This window comes from Polyodon spathula, chromosome 6 (genome assembly GCF_017654505.1).
Source record: "Polyodon spathula isolate WHYD16114869_AA chromosome 6, ASM1765450v1, whole genome shotgun sequence".
Lineage (NCBI taxonomy): Eukaryota > Metazoa > Chordata > Actinopteri > Acipenseriformes > Polyodontidae > Polyodon > Polyodon spathula.
The window spans coordinates 70,743,413-70,758,423 of record NC_054539.1 but is presented as its reverse complement, the minus strand read 5'-3'; the positions used below and the strand labels follow the sequence as shown (position 1 = coordinate 70,758,423).

At 38.9% G+C, this 15,011-nt stretch overlaps 1 protein-coding gene across 3 annotated transcripts in view; it reads right to left on the bottom strand.

Moving 5' to 3' along the window:
- Window positions 1-15,011, bottom strand: part of LOC121317556 (peroxidasin homolog) — a 60,107-nt gene that overhangs the window by 43,952 nt on the left and 1,144 nt on the right. The window lies entirely within an intron of this gene.

Sequence of the window (15,011 nt, the reverse complement as noted above, 5' to 3'; positions counted from 1 at the left end):
GGTTACCTATAAAACAATTTCATTTTAAAAAAGGCAGTCCAAAACACACTTTAGAACAGGTAACAGTGAACAGTAATTGTTTTACTATGCTTGCTTACAATAACTGCAGTACATTATCCCAGATTCGTTAACTAATCAGTTGAACTGTTGGCACCATGATAACTGAAATCTCATGTGAACTTTTACTTGAACTCATTCAGAACACGAAAAATACAAAGTCATGAGGTTAAAATTTGAACTGTGTTCTTCTGTAATTTCTGACTCATTCACTCCGTTTGTATTGACTTTGAAATAAGAGACAGTATTTTTTGTCTGTTGATAACATTTTATTAAATCTTCTAATAGGTTTGGGTGGGCCTCTGGGTAAGTTGGTGCGCACACACAGGTGCCTCTGAAAACAAACAGCTGTCAGACAGTGTTACCATTTATAATTGATATCCTTTTAATTGTAACAACCGTACACTGTTTAAGTCATTTTCCCAAAATGACAAGCAGCTGCCATTTTTTAATTGCCAAAGCGGCATTTAAACTTGAAGCCTAGATAGACGATTGGTGTCTGGCTGCAGCACATTGGCAGCTGCAAGACGGATCTCAAGAACCATCTGCAGCGAACATGTTCATTGTAAACATATGTAACACCCATCTAAAAAAACTGGTGTTCTATTTATTTGGTGTTTTTTTTTTTTTTTACTCACTCTGTATCTTATTTCTTTGCACCTGGCATGCTGTGCAGTTTTTTTCAGGCGAGCTTGTCAATCATAATTAGGAGTTCTGCTTTTCATTGGTTGCTGTTTAAATTCAAGAAGGTTTACTCCAGTTGAAATGATACATTGTTAACTATTATTTTTATGAGTTAGAAAGCAAAATGGCAGCACCTGTTTCAACATGTGCTTGAGTTCTGCTTGGTAACTGATTATGTCAATATATTTATTTGTCCAATGTACGTTGTTTTTTTGCATGTTATTTTTCCACCAATGGGATTATCTTACACTATTTGTGGGAGGGGTCATTTTAATTTAAGTTCAAGAGTCACTGAAAGAGAGGGCAGGATTGGGGGGGGGGCGCGGGGACGCTGAAGGGATGGGGTAACGGTGAAGAACATGCAAGCTGGCGAGAACTCTGAGTCAAATTAGTTTTTGGCCCAGAGAAATCTCCTTAAATTACTCAAAATAGGACGCTTCCTTAGAATCTCTGAATGGATCCCATGTGAAAACCTTCTAATCTTTACTTGCTTTGACTATCAAGTCATTTATTTTCATTGTGCGAAAATAACTTGTGTTTAAAGTAATGGACTCTGGCTCTAAAAGTGTAGATTTGTAGCTCTTCTTCAAATTTAAGCCTGCAGAAAAAAAGAACCCAGACTACTTGCTTTAAAACAAGACTTCGGGAGGACAGATAGGATAGCTGAAGAGGATTTCACTGTTTCCACTGCCTTGGATATCCTCCCGAGAGAAGAAAGCGATTCTGTTGCTGACGACTTTAGGGGGACCTGCTTTATCATCTGGACACGCCTGCTTGTCTGCTCACAGTTCCCATCGTGTCAGTTTGGGGGTGCGAGTACTGACAAACTAAGTACAAAACAAACAAAGGTTTCTGATTTTTTTTTTTTATTTAATCATTTAAGTGTACCAACAGAGCTCCAACGCGCACCGTCTGACACAGGACATTTTTCTTGTATTATTATTTGCTGACTATTATTTGTGTGATTTTGTTAAATGTGTCTTGAATTTCTTTGTTAGATATTTGATTTCCGTCAAAAGAAAATCTAAACTAATATATATATATATATATATATATATATATATATATATATATATATATATATATATATATATATATATTGCATTATAAAATGTTGAACTGTATTTGAGTTTGCATGCTTAACTTAAGATAACAATTTTGAAGTCAATTTACAATCAAGGTCTTTAATTATTTTGGGTTTAAGTTGCTGAATTTGGGGTGGACAAGGTTCCTCTAGGTAATTGTACTAATAGACAGGAGTGTTAATTCCACATGTCTTACATCAGGTCCACTTAGGCATACAGGCTAGCTGTTGTATAACTGTACTCTTCAGGCAGAGTGGCCACAGAGAGGTTATAGTTGTACTTACAGTATACGTTTCCGTAATACTCAATTATAATCACAATTTATACACAAATAAATATAATAATCACAATACTGTAACACTTCAGAAGTGCAGAGATGGGTTTTATCAATAAGGAAATACATAGATGTACTCTATTATTATTAAGGCTGGGGTTTTGTCACAGGTGTCACGGATACTGTTTTGGGTTTTTCTGCACGTGAATTGTATATGTGATTTTTGTTGACTGCCAGATTTTTCACTTAAGTGAAATTCCAGCACAAAGTGGTTGTTTGTAGGCAACTAAAATAATATTTAGTTGCCAAAAGAAAAAAAAAAGAACAAACAGTCATCATGGTGACTAAAATGGCTGCTACTTTGATAATAGATTTTCCTCTATTATTAAAATGAATGCTGCCCATTTTCATGTGCCTGAGGGCCTCAGTAGCACAGCAGGCTGTTTCCATGGGCCTGGCAGAGCTGGTCCCTGACTTTATTCCCCATGGTAACTGCTTTTCTGCCCATCTACCCTCTGGACAAGCTGGCTGCACCACAGCCTAAGAAATGATTAGATCGAGGGAGATCCTGGCTGAGGTTCCAGTCTGCAACCTCATAATAAATCCAAGACTGTGCGTCTTACCACCTTTACCATAAAATACAGTCATTCATTCATTCTCTCTCTCTCTCTCTCGATGGGAATCAGCACAGCTGGCTACGTTATGGTCCTCTGGCTATAATGCAGCTACTGCAATCTTCCCAGGACCATTTAACCCCCCAATGTTGAAACCCCACTGGTCCATCACAATTATTAGAAATTAATAAATCACAGTTAAGTATTCACCAAAATTCCAGTACATCTTATCCCATGCATAGACACCCTATGTAATTACAAAACAAAACATCAATCTTCATGTGTGTGAAATAATGGAATCTCTTATTGTCTAAGAGATGTTTCTTGCTCAGTTTCTTGCTCTTTCCAGTTTACCCTCCTTCACAATATCATGTGCAACTTACCGTACATCACATCATTGCACAGTACCACTGAACTCCCATTTCAAGATTCATTCTGAAATGTTCACAGGGCTTTGTTGTACTGAAAGACAAATAAATCCAGTGGCTCGGACTGCCGTGATGAATTAAAGAATGCAGAAAGCCATTCAAGGCAACACAGCCCTCATCTCTGCTCTGAATGCTTTTCAAGACTTAAAAGGCGCTCTTGTATTTGTAATCATACTGCCGTTTCCATGACATGATACTATAAACAGCAGTACTTAGTCAATTTTATATACAGCTTCCAAATACCCAGCAATCACATAATTACCAAAGTATGTGATAAACCATTGTAACGATGGGACAAAACTAACAGCAAAATGTGTCATAGCGAGAAAGGGCCCAGAATGCATGAAAATCAGACATGTTTGTAAACTTTGTCTGACATCATTTAAACTGCTTTTAAAACGAGTGAGAAATATATTTTGTTTCGTAAAACGTCATGATCATCAAAAAAAACTAATTCAATATCTTTAATTTTAGAATAGTTTTAGAAGAAATGACTAACCCTGTGACTCAACCATTGAATCCATGTACCATGTCATTCACACCGTAAAACTGATGTTACATTTGTGATCTACAAAACATATCTATTTCAAAATGTCCAGCTATGGATCTTTTTAACCAGCCTTTATAAACTGTGACATGTTTTAGACAGTTCATTACTTCTGCTCCAAAAGTTTCCTTTGGTATCCCAGCCTTTCGTGTGCAAAACAGGATTTGACACTGACAAACTGACATTCCAACTGCCAGGCTCTATCGGCAAGATTCTAATTCCAAAGTCAAAGTTGCATGCAAGTTATTTTGGGAAAAGTCAAGATTGTGAAATTGTTTGATTTTGCCAACAAAGCAAAACAAATATATAAAACACTCCCGTTTACTGTGCACATTTGGCTTTTATAAATAGCATACACGGAACCAGCAAAATACACAGGAACCTGCAAAAATCTGTATTTGTTGCACAGGCTCCCTAGTATTGGTATATTGGTGATCAACAAGAACAAAATGCTACTGTGCAGTAGTGAAGCCAACGTTTGGGGTATGGGTCACAGATTTGGTTCTGGTGCCTGCTTCACCATTGGTATTATCAGACACAGAGCACTAACTGTAGACATCAGTTTTAACCCATACAATCACACACCCAGTTTGAACAGTAACTCAAAAGATAAGGGTAATGATAAACACTGTTTTCTACAACAACTATAAATTTCTATATTGGATGTAATTGCAGTGATCTGAACAGTGGATCTTAGTACTGCTGCCCCAAAACTATAACATAGTTCACCCCTTGAGAGAAACCCCAGTAGGATTAAAAGGACATCTAAAGCATTTCTACCAAACACTGGCTTCTATACTGCTTACAGTTTCTGTTACACTATTTTGTAGATACCAAGTATTTCGACAAGAGTCCAGAAAACAAGGCCAGTAATTAGCACTTCTCCCTGGGGCATGGGGTATTAGGAATTTACTTCTAATGCCAAATAGTCTGATTTACATTTTATGGCCACAAGCCGTGGTAAAACCTCCCAAATAATTTGCAGACTATTAAAACTAAACAATTGCTGCTGAACAGTCTCAGAGAATTTATAACAAGACCACCGCCAAGTCACCAAAGGCCATGCTTTAAAACCACATGTGAAGCCCGCGGTACTAATATTGGATGACAAATACCTTACACAGGCACTAAAAATAACTCATTCTGATCTATGAATCCATCGCCAGTGCATCATACATTTAAAAAAGTGGCTCTTCTGTACTCCATTGCAGTAAACTTTTAAAAACAGACAATTAAACAGCTGGAGAATCACCCCACACGCACCAACAGTATCTGGAGTTCACGGCTCTCTAATGTTTCGACTACTGGTGGTTGTTATCTATATAAACTCTTTGCTGATCACTTTTAAGCTACAAACATCTGTTCATAAAGAACAAAACTGGAGAGTTAAATGAGATACTGTCTGAACTAGTTTACATGTGTTATAATGAAATTTGAACATAACAGCAGTATTTAAAAAAAAAAAAAAAATTGGGTGGGAACAGGGTGGGAACCAGGGCTGCCAGAGAAAGGGAGTATTTTTTGCAACTTAGGATTCTCTAAACAAGGGAGAGAGAAAAGGATGGGCCAGACTGCAACAGAGAGAGCCTTCCCTAATGGCCTCCGAGCCCCTGAAAACAGAGTCCTCTGACTTCTCGGAGACTCGTTATAGGCTTGGCCGAGCGAATGGGTCAGAGAGACCGGGTTCAACCCTCAGAGGATAGAACAGCTCATATGAAGTCTTGACGTAAGAGAGAAAAGAGAATCTGAAAGAACACAAATAATTGTTAGTTATGGGACTCGAGCACCAAGAGGATAAAAGAGGAAGTATGATAGAGCTTTCTTTCTTGAGGGGTCCGACAGAGGCAAGCAGCATATGAAAAAGTGAGGAGCAGGAGGGAGGAAAATGCAAGAGAAAGCTGAGCTGTGACTGTGTTTAAACAGGGAGTCGATGATAGGCAGGTGAAATTTGGAAGACTATGTAGCACCTCTGTAATTTAACAATTAAAATTTGTATAAGTAAACCAAGATAATACAACAAAAAAAAAAAAAACACCTTAATAATAACTTGTCCATTCTACAGCAACAGGAAGAGGGAATCATTTTTCATTTCAACAGCTATCTACCCAGAACCTACTAGAGCGAATCACAAAGCTTTAAGGATTTCTGGCTTTACATTCCACAATACCACAAAGAATGAAAGCCTGACTGCAGCAAATTCCACACAACAGTTTTAAAGACACTGCTGTCGTTTGTACTTGCCACTTTAAACTACAATTCCAAAACACAATAAAACACACCTCAGGGAATTAAATGCAGCTTGACTCCTTTTCTCTCTCCATCTCCACCTCAAATCACTTGACTTCAGCTTCAATTAAACTACATTGTTAGTGACACAGTCCAGACGTGCATGTCATAAAGGGAATTAAAACAAGCAAGTCGTACACTCATTCCATCCCCTTCAGCTGTAAAAACTAAATTCCAGCTCCATGTGAATTAATAAATGCGACACGGTCAATGTCTACTTTCATCACAGCTGGACATGGGGTTCAAGATATATACAAAACTCTGAAGCCGAGATACATACGTAAGTATTATGGATTTTCTTCTTGTTACTGTATCTTGCAGAGCAACTAATTTTACATTCAAACAGTGACTACGGACATTCAGTTGTGGCATGCACTAAAAAAGGTACAGCAGGAAATTAATTATGGTATGCTAAGAGCAACAATGTGCGTTAAAAAAAATAAAAAATCCCCCAGAAAATGTATAAATCACAGAAGTTAGCTGCAATTAATTGACAGTCCTATATTCTACATTATGTGCAATTATATATATATATATATATATATATATATATATATATATATATATATATATATATATATATATATATATATATATAATGACACACACACACACATACCAGTCAAAAGTTTGAGTACACTTGCTGGAAACTGGGTTTTTTTCATAATTGACAATGTTTTACGTCATATACATTTTCAAGTGTTTACAGAAACGAAAACACATGTTACAATATACAAAACAAAACAAGGAGTATCAAAGCAATTTAAGAAAACTGTCTCTAAATCTTGGATTCCTCAAAATAGCCACCCTTTACCTTAATAACAGCCTCACAAACATGAGGCATTCAGTTAACAAGTTTCAGCAGGAAATCACCAGACATGCCTTCCCAGCTCTTCTGCAGCAATTTCCAGAGATGTAGGGCACTTGTGGGTAGCTTTGCTTTGACTCTTCTGTCCAGTTCGTCACATACAAGTTCTATGGGATTGAGGTCTGGAGACCGGGCAGGCCATGTCATTAGATTGAGTTGTCCTTCACTTTCCTTCTTCGCCAGATAGTTCTTGCACAAATTTGAGGTGTGTTTCGGGTCATTATCTTGCTGAAGAATGAAGGACTGCCCAGCTAGCTGTAATCCTGATGGAATGGCATGCCTCTGAAGTATGCTACGATAGTCATGCTGGTTGAGCTTGCCATGGACTTGAAGACCGACTTCCACTCCTCAAATGTCCAGTTTCTGTGTTTTCTGGCCCAGGCAAGTCTCTTCCTCTTATTCTGCACTCTTAACAATGGTTTCTTTGCAGCAATTCTTCCAGTTAGACCAGCTTCACGTAATCTCCTCTGAACAGTTGATGTTGAAACATCTGTACTTTTAGTAGCATTTAGCTGAGCTTGTATTTCAGGGGCAGTTAATCAGCGGTTTCGCAGACTTGTGACTCTAATGAACTTGTTCTCTGATTCTGAGGTCACCCTTGGACTGCCTGACCTTGTTCGGTCCTCTTGAGTGCCTTTTTCTTCAAATTGTTTTGTCTTGGCCACAGCAGTTACAGACACTTGCAAAGTTCTTGCGATTTGTCTTAAAGATTGACCTTCATTTCTTTAAGTAATTACAGACTGTCTTTCTTTGCTTAACTGAGTGTATTTTGCCATTTTCTGGTCCCTTACATTCAGGAATGACAAACTTCTGCCTATGCTACCTATATTTATAGTAATCATGGTCCCTCACCTGTTAACAATAATTGGTGACAAAAGGTTAATTACCTAACATGCTAGTTATTGCAGAGAACATCTAACAGACACTTTCATACTTAGGCCAGTGTTCTAACACCGTGTTATACACATTTCAGACTTTTAACTGACTTGGGCTTCAGACTGAAATCCCCTTGCTTTGGGTGACCATTTCATTGAAATTGACAAGATTTACATTTTCATTTAAAAATTACACTTCTGAATGCAATTCACTTATGATTATCAGCTTATATAAGTACAGGTATCATATAATGAAATATTAAGTGTTTATAGACAAGTTTGTACAGTTAAAAGCATAGATAATCATGAAAAACCTGGTTTCAAGCAGGTGTACTCAAGCTTTTGACTGGTACTGTGTGTGTACACACACACACACACACAGTGGCTCTCAAAAGTATTCACCCCCTTGGACTTTTCATATCAATATGGATTTAATTAGGAGTTTTTGCCACTGATCAACACAAAAAAAATCCATAATGTCAAAGTGAAAAATAAAATCTACAAAACTGTTCTAAATAAATTACAAATACAAAACAGAAAATAACTGATTGCACAAGTATTCACCCCCTTGAGTCAATATTTGGTAGAGGTACCTTAGGCAGCAATTACAGCCACGAGTCTATTTGGATAAGTCTCCACCAGCTTTGCACATCTGGACACTGCAATTTTTACCCATTCTTTGCAAAATTGCTCAAGCTCTGTCAAGTTGGATGGGGACCTTTGGTGAACAACAATTTTCAACTCTTTTCACATATTCTCAATTGGATTGAGGTCTGGGCTTTGACTGGGGCACTCCAGGACATTGACCTTTTTGTTTTTAAGCCACTCTAGTGTGGCTCTGGCTGTATGTTTGGGGTCATTGTCCTGCTGGAAGATGAATCTTCTCCCAGGTCTCTTGCTGACTTCAGCAGGTTTTCCTCCAGGATTTTTCTATGCTTTGCTGCATCCACTTTACCCTCTATCTTCACAAGCTTTCCAGGCCCTGATGCAGAGAAGCATCCCCATAGCATGATGCTGCCACCACCATGCTTCACGGTAGGGATGGTGTTCTCAGGATGATGTGCGGTGTTAGGCTTGCGCCAAACATAGTGCTTAGTGTTGAGGCCAAAAAGCTCTATTTTAGTTCTATTTTTTAGCTCAGCCGTGGAAGACACTAAGTGTTGCCATAGGCCTCTTGCTGGCTTCCCTGACTAGTGCCCTTCTCGTCTGGATACTCAGTTTTTGAGGACGGCCTGTTCTAGACAGGTTCACAGTTGCACCATATGCTCTCCATGTCTAAATAATGGACTTTACTGTGCTTGGGGGACATTCAATGCCTTGGAAATGTTCTTATATCCTACCCCTGGTTGGTGCTTTTGAAGAACCTTATTCCGGATTTACTTTGAATGTTCCTTCGTCTTCATGATGTAGTTTTTGTTAGGAAATGTACTAACCAACTGTGGGACCTCCCAGAGACAGGTGTATTTAACCTGAAATCATGTAAAACACCTTAATTGCACACAGGTGGACTCCATTCAATTATGTGACTTCTAATGACAATTGGTTGCACCAGAGCTTATTTAGGTGTGTCATAGCAAAGGGGGTGAATACTTAAGCAATCAATTATTTTCTGTTTTATATTTGTAATTAATTTAGAACAATTTGTAGATTTTATTTTTCACTTTGACACTATGGGCTTTTCTGTGTTGATCAGTTGCAGAAACTCCTAATTAAATCCATTTTGATTCTATGTTGTGACACAATAAAATGTGGAAAAATCCAAGGGGTGTGAATACTTTTGACAGCCACTGTATATTTATTAGTGGTTTGCAGAAGTATTTACCCCCTACCAATAATGTCACATTTTGTTGAATTACAAATAATGTGCGCAGTTAAGCAAACTTTTTTTATTCAAAGCTGTAGTGGTTAAACTGAACACTGTTATATGAGGAGGAGGTTAAATGTCAGCAAAACTTGCAAAGAAAATGTACAAAATGAAATTTACTGGTTGCATAAGTATAAGTAGTATAAGTATAAGTAGCAATTACTGGTATGAGTCTTTTTGGAAAGGTCTCTACTAGCTTTGCACAGTAGGATAGTGAAAGTTTTGCACATTCTTCACAGGAAATTTGCTCCAGTTCTGATAAGTTTGTTGGAGATTTTCGATGGACTGCAATCTTCAAGACTCGCCATAAATTTTTGATTGGACTCAAGTCAAGACTTTGACTGGGCCACTCAAGGACATTAATTCTCTTCTTCTTCTTCAACCCCTCCAGTGTGGCTTTGACTTTGTGCTTCAGGTCATTGTCCTGCTGAAATATGAATTTCCTTCCCAGTTTTAGAGCCTTGGCTGACTCAAACAACTTTTCCTCAAGGATTCGCCTGTACTTTGCACCATCCATTCTCCCCTCTATCCTGACAAGCTTCCCAGTCCCTGCTGAAGAGAAGCATCCCCATAACATGATGCTGCCACCACCATGCTTGACAGCTGGGATGGCATTGAACGGGTGTTGTGCAGTGTTGCAAATTTAGTTCAATTTTTGTCTCATCTAACCATAAAACCTTTTTCCACGTGTCTCCAGTATCACCTACATGATTTTTCGCAAACTCCATACGTGCTTTAAGATGAGGCTTTTTGAGTAATGGCTTCTTTCTTGCCACCCATCCATACAGGCCAGCTTTGTGTAGGGACCAGCTTATTGTTGATGTGTGAACACTGACTCCCATCTCAGACACAAAATTTTGCAGATCTCTCAAGGTCATTGTTGGCTTCAGTGACATCCCAAACCAGTTTCTTGCTTGCTCGGCTGCTCAGTTTGGGAGGGCGACCCAATCTGAGTGCTGTCTGGGTGCTATGATGCATCTTCCACTTCTTAATGATGGACTTCACTGTGCTGAGAGGGATAATCAGTGCCTTTGAAATTTTCTTGTACCCTTCTCCTGCTCTCTGCCTCTCTACCACTTTATCCGTGACTTGTTTCGAAAGCTCCTTGGTCTTCATGGTTGCTTTGTTGGATCACTATCTGAGTTGCAGCTTGAAAGTCTTTATGTACATGAGGGAAATTATCTACACGTTAAACCACTTTGAGTACACACAGGCTGAAACCATTTCACTAATTTTTGAGACCTTTCAAACAAATCATTTGCACCAGAGCTGATTTAGGGCTGCAGTAGCAAAGGGATTGAATACTTATGCAACGGAGATTAATCTGTTTTTCTCTGTAAATCTTATTTACATTCTATAAGCAATTTGTGTAGAATCTTCATGTAAAGTCTAATTTTAAAGCGTCGTGGACTACACTCAGGTGCCAACAAAATGTGAAAACTTTGCAGGGGAGTGAATAATTCTGCAAACCACTGTGTGTGTGTGTGTGTGTATGTACACACACATACATGGATGAAGGCTATACTTGCATCCGAGTCATTTGAAAAAAGGCATAATACCTCAGTAGTGAGGTCAAAATGGCATATTTGGCTAGAAAATTATACTTAACCTTTGACCTATATTTGACTCCTGTGCACCCCGAGACCACTTTCAAAACACAAAATGTCTTGTTTTCAATCACTCAACACCCACAATTCACGGTTTAGGCACTTTTAACAAATCTGTCTCAATTTACAATCATCCTCCACCAACGGGAGCACCAAACGAGTGAGATGAATAATCTTCGACTCTGACAGTGACTAAGAAGAAAAAATAAAAATAAAAAAAGCATACCCCATTGAAACCTTTTCTAAATATGTTATTTTTTTGCAGTTCATTATCTACCCAGTTTAATTGAATGTTTCTGAATTATCCAAAAGATCTAATTATCTAAGAAAAGATCTACAACTATGGCAAAAAGTTTTGCATCACCCTATAGAACTAACTTTGCTTCATAAAGTCAAACGAAACCTGTTGACTAATGTTATGTTAACATATCGATTTGTATTTTTCTATATACTTAATGAAAAATGTGATATTTCAAAATCTAACATGAAATATAGTACTACTAAGCTTCTGGTAGACTTGTGCATGGGGTTGGCCGTGCTCCAGAGCTGATGGAGACCCCCTGCTCCAGATCCAGGCTGGCTCCAGAGCTGATGGAGACCCCCTGCTCCAGATCCAGGCTGGCTCCAGAGCTGATGGAGACCCCCTGCTCCAGCTCCAGGCTGGCTCCAGAGCTGATGGAGACCGCCCGCTCCAGCTCCAGGCTGGCTCCAGAGCTGATGGAGTCCCCCTGCTCCAGCTCCAGAGCTGATGGAGACCCCCTGCTCCAGCTCCAGAGCTGATGGAGACCCCCTGCTCCAGCTCCAGAGCTGATGGAGACCCCCTGCTCCAGCTCCAGGCTGGCTCCAGAGCTGATGGAGCCCCCCTGCTCCAGCTCCAGAGCTGATGGAGACCCCCTGCTCCAGCTCCAGAGCTGATGGAGCCCCCCTGCTCCAGCTCCAGGCTGGCTCCAGAGCTGATGGAGCCCCCTGCTCCAGCTCCAGGCTGGCTCCAGAGCTGATGGAGCCCCCTGCTCCAGATCCAGCAGCTCATGTTGTGCAGCTCTACACTGCTGCTGTTGCTCCTTCTCCAGAGCCACTAAAACCTCTAATCAATATTGCATGTTCTTGGCTATCATAGTGACAACCTATTTGCATTTTCTTTTAATTGTTAAATCAAGTTAAATCTGTTTTTTAGAGACAAAAATGTGAAAACTGGTTAAGATTTTATTTTATTTTTCCTTTAAACTAATTTCTATGAGTCTAGACTGTATTTGCCTTTTATATCAGGGGCCGTCCAAAATGCTCATCCTTTTCTGAAAGCCTATAAAGCATGTGCTGCAAAAGTTTTGTGGCCACCAGATGTAATTTTTGTCACAGTTCATTAAACTCAACATTTTGTTGAGGAAAAGGATCTTCAATGATTGCTTCCTTTCCAGCGTGTAGAAGGCAATGGAGCGTCAGCAAGTTCCAGTTATTTTTTCTCAGTGTAGGTTTCAAACTTTTCTGGGTCCTATCAAATTCAGTACAGCATATTACACAAAAAATCCTGTCTGTCATGCAATACTTAGAAAACATGATTTATTTATTGCAATTTATTGTTGGTAAAATATGGCCTACAACAAAAAAGATTACACTGTTTAAGGTTCCTGCAATTATCTGCAGCCCACAAAGTGGGAAGCGAATGTTAAAATTATGCTTTCATTTTTCACACTACATAACTCACAAAGTAGGTAGGTTTTGGAGGCAATTGTCACACAGGTAGATTAAGGTGTGTACAAGGAAAATGGCAAACCTTCGACTTTTGTTACCTAGGTGTTTCACACATGTTATGAAATGTGCCTCCTTGACATTTCGTTACGTTATAGTAGTACTGGTCCTGAAGGCTGCAGGATCGAATAAATAAATAAGCAATGCACACCGCAGGGGAAGTGAATGACACAGATATACTATAACAATAATGAACTGGCAACACTATGGTGTTGGTTTGTGTAGAACCAGGTTCGTGGTCGTCAAGACCGTTGCTAAGGAAGTGACACATTCCCTTTTCTAGTGCAGAGGCGCATGCGATATTCTGACTATGCTAGGGGGGCGCTTACAGCTGACAAGTGAAAACATTGGTAAGTAGTCATTTTGTTCTGCAGTTGAGTGGCAATGCATTTAAGTCACCCAAGCTAACATCAGTATTACTGGAACAGTGCTAACATTTTTCTACATTAAAAAAGTATCCCCCACAGCTCTCAAAAAAAAAACCCAAACAGTTGCAACACATTATCACCATTATACAGCAAGGCAAAAACACGAGGACCCTCAATATCCATTAATCTAAGCAAACAAACAACGGAATTCCTCTATTACTGTATAACATGGGCATCCTTACTCAAACATTACTCATGACCAAAATACATGAATGAACAAAAAGTTCCAGCAAAACATTTTCTGCAAAAATACTCTCCAGTTTCAATGTAGCAAAACAGTGCGATACAGCGATGGAAACAATATAGAATGTACTAATAGTGCTCAAGGGCCGTCTCGCATTCGGACCAGGCTCAAGGGCAAGGACGCTTAAGCATATTGCCACTATAATTATCTACAAATGCTATAAAGAAATATGAAAATATAGGTTACATTAAGGCGCTATGTGAAAACCTTGAAGTGCACGCTCCAAAATGGCATGTCTGACCTCACTATTTAAAATTGGCAAAAACTGTCTTTTCTTATTTGGGGAACCAGGCGACTCTGTGGAAGGAACGTAATGGACTCTGTGCCCATCTTAGGTATTACTCCTGGGATCGGTGACCTTGGGTATGATGCTCATAGAGCAACATTTCAATTCTGAACATGGCTGCAGTGATAATCTAACACTTTCTGTTTGCAAGCAACACTCTCTACGGTTGTTTGTTGTACTAAAGCTACACTGAATCAGTAACACACACATCCCTGACATGACTGCCAATACTGAATTAGAGCCATCAGTATCACCAAAAGAGAAGCACCACACATATAAAAGTGATCCCTATGTTAATAATGCCCTTACCGAGTTTTACAGAAGGTACACATTTTAAAGAAACAGTCAAGTTCACTTTAGTTAGTGATTTCAGTGCTGAGCGTTTTTAAGTTATAGTTGATTTTATTCAGTAAGTGTACAGACTTTACCAACTGCAGAGCCAATACCTAACAGAGGGGGTGCCTTCTGAATACTTTAACACTCAAAGCTGTATTGTTTGGATCACATTGCTAAAAGTATTTGTTAAACTGGCAATGACTCTCTTTACTTAGAAAGGCTGACATGTGAGGCTTTATTAAAATATAAATTAGAATGCAGAGGGCTTCACTAGCAAGCACCAGTAAACTCCAGCAGTATTTTGAATGGGTAAGAGGACTGCTGACATAACACCCCCCTCCTTTCCCCTCCCCTTTGTCTTCCTATTACAATGTATGGCCCGCAGAGGACCCCAGCAAACCTACTGGTACACCTGGGAATAATTCATCTATTCATCTCAGTGGCTTGGAGTTCAATTTGGCTTTTGCTCCAAGGCTTACTCTATCCTGCATGTCCTTGTGGATAAATCCATGACACAAAATTCATGTCTGTGTGTGTGTGTATGTACACACACCATATATATATATAGATATATATATATATATATATATATATACTATAATATATATATATATATATATATATATATATATATATATATATATAGACATGGCAGGGTAGAGTAAGCCTTGGAGCAAAAGCCAAATTGAACTCCAGGCCACTGAGATGAATAGATGAATTATACGAAAAAGTGTAGTTTACATGGATGAAATAAGCATTCCTAAATACTGCTAAAACAAACC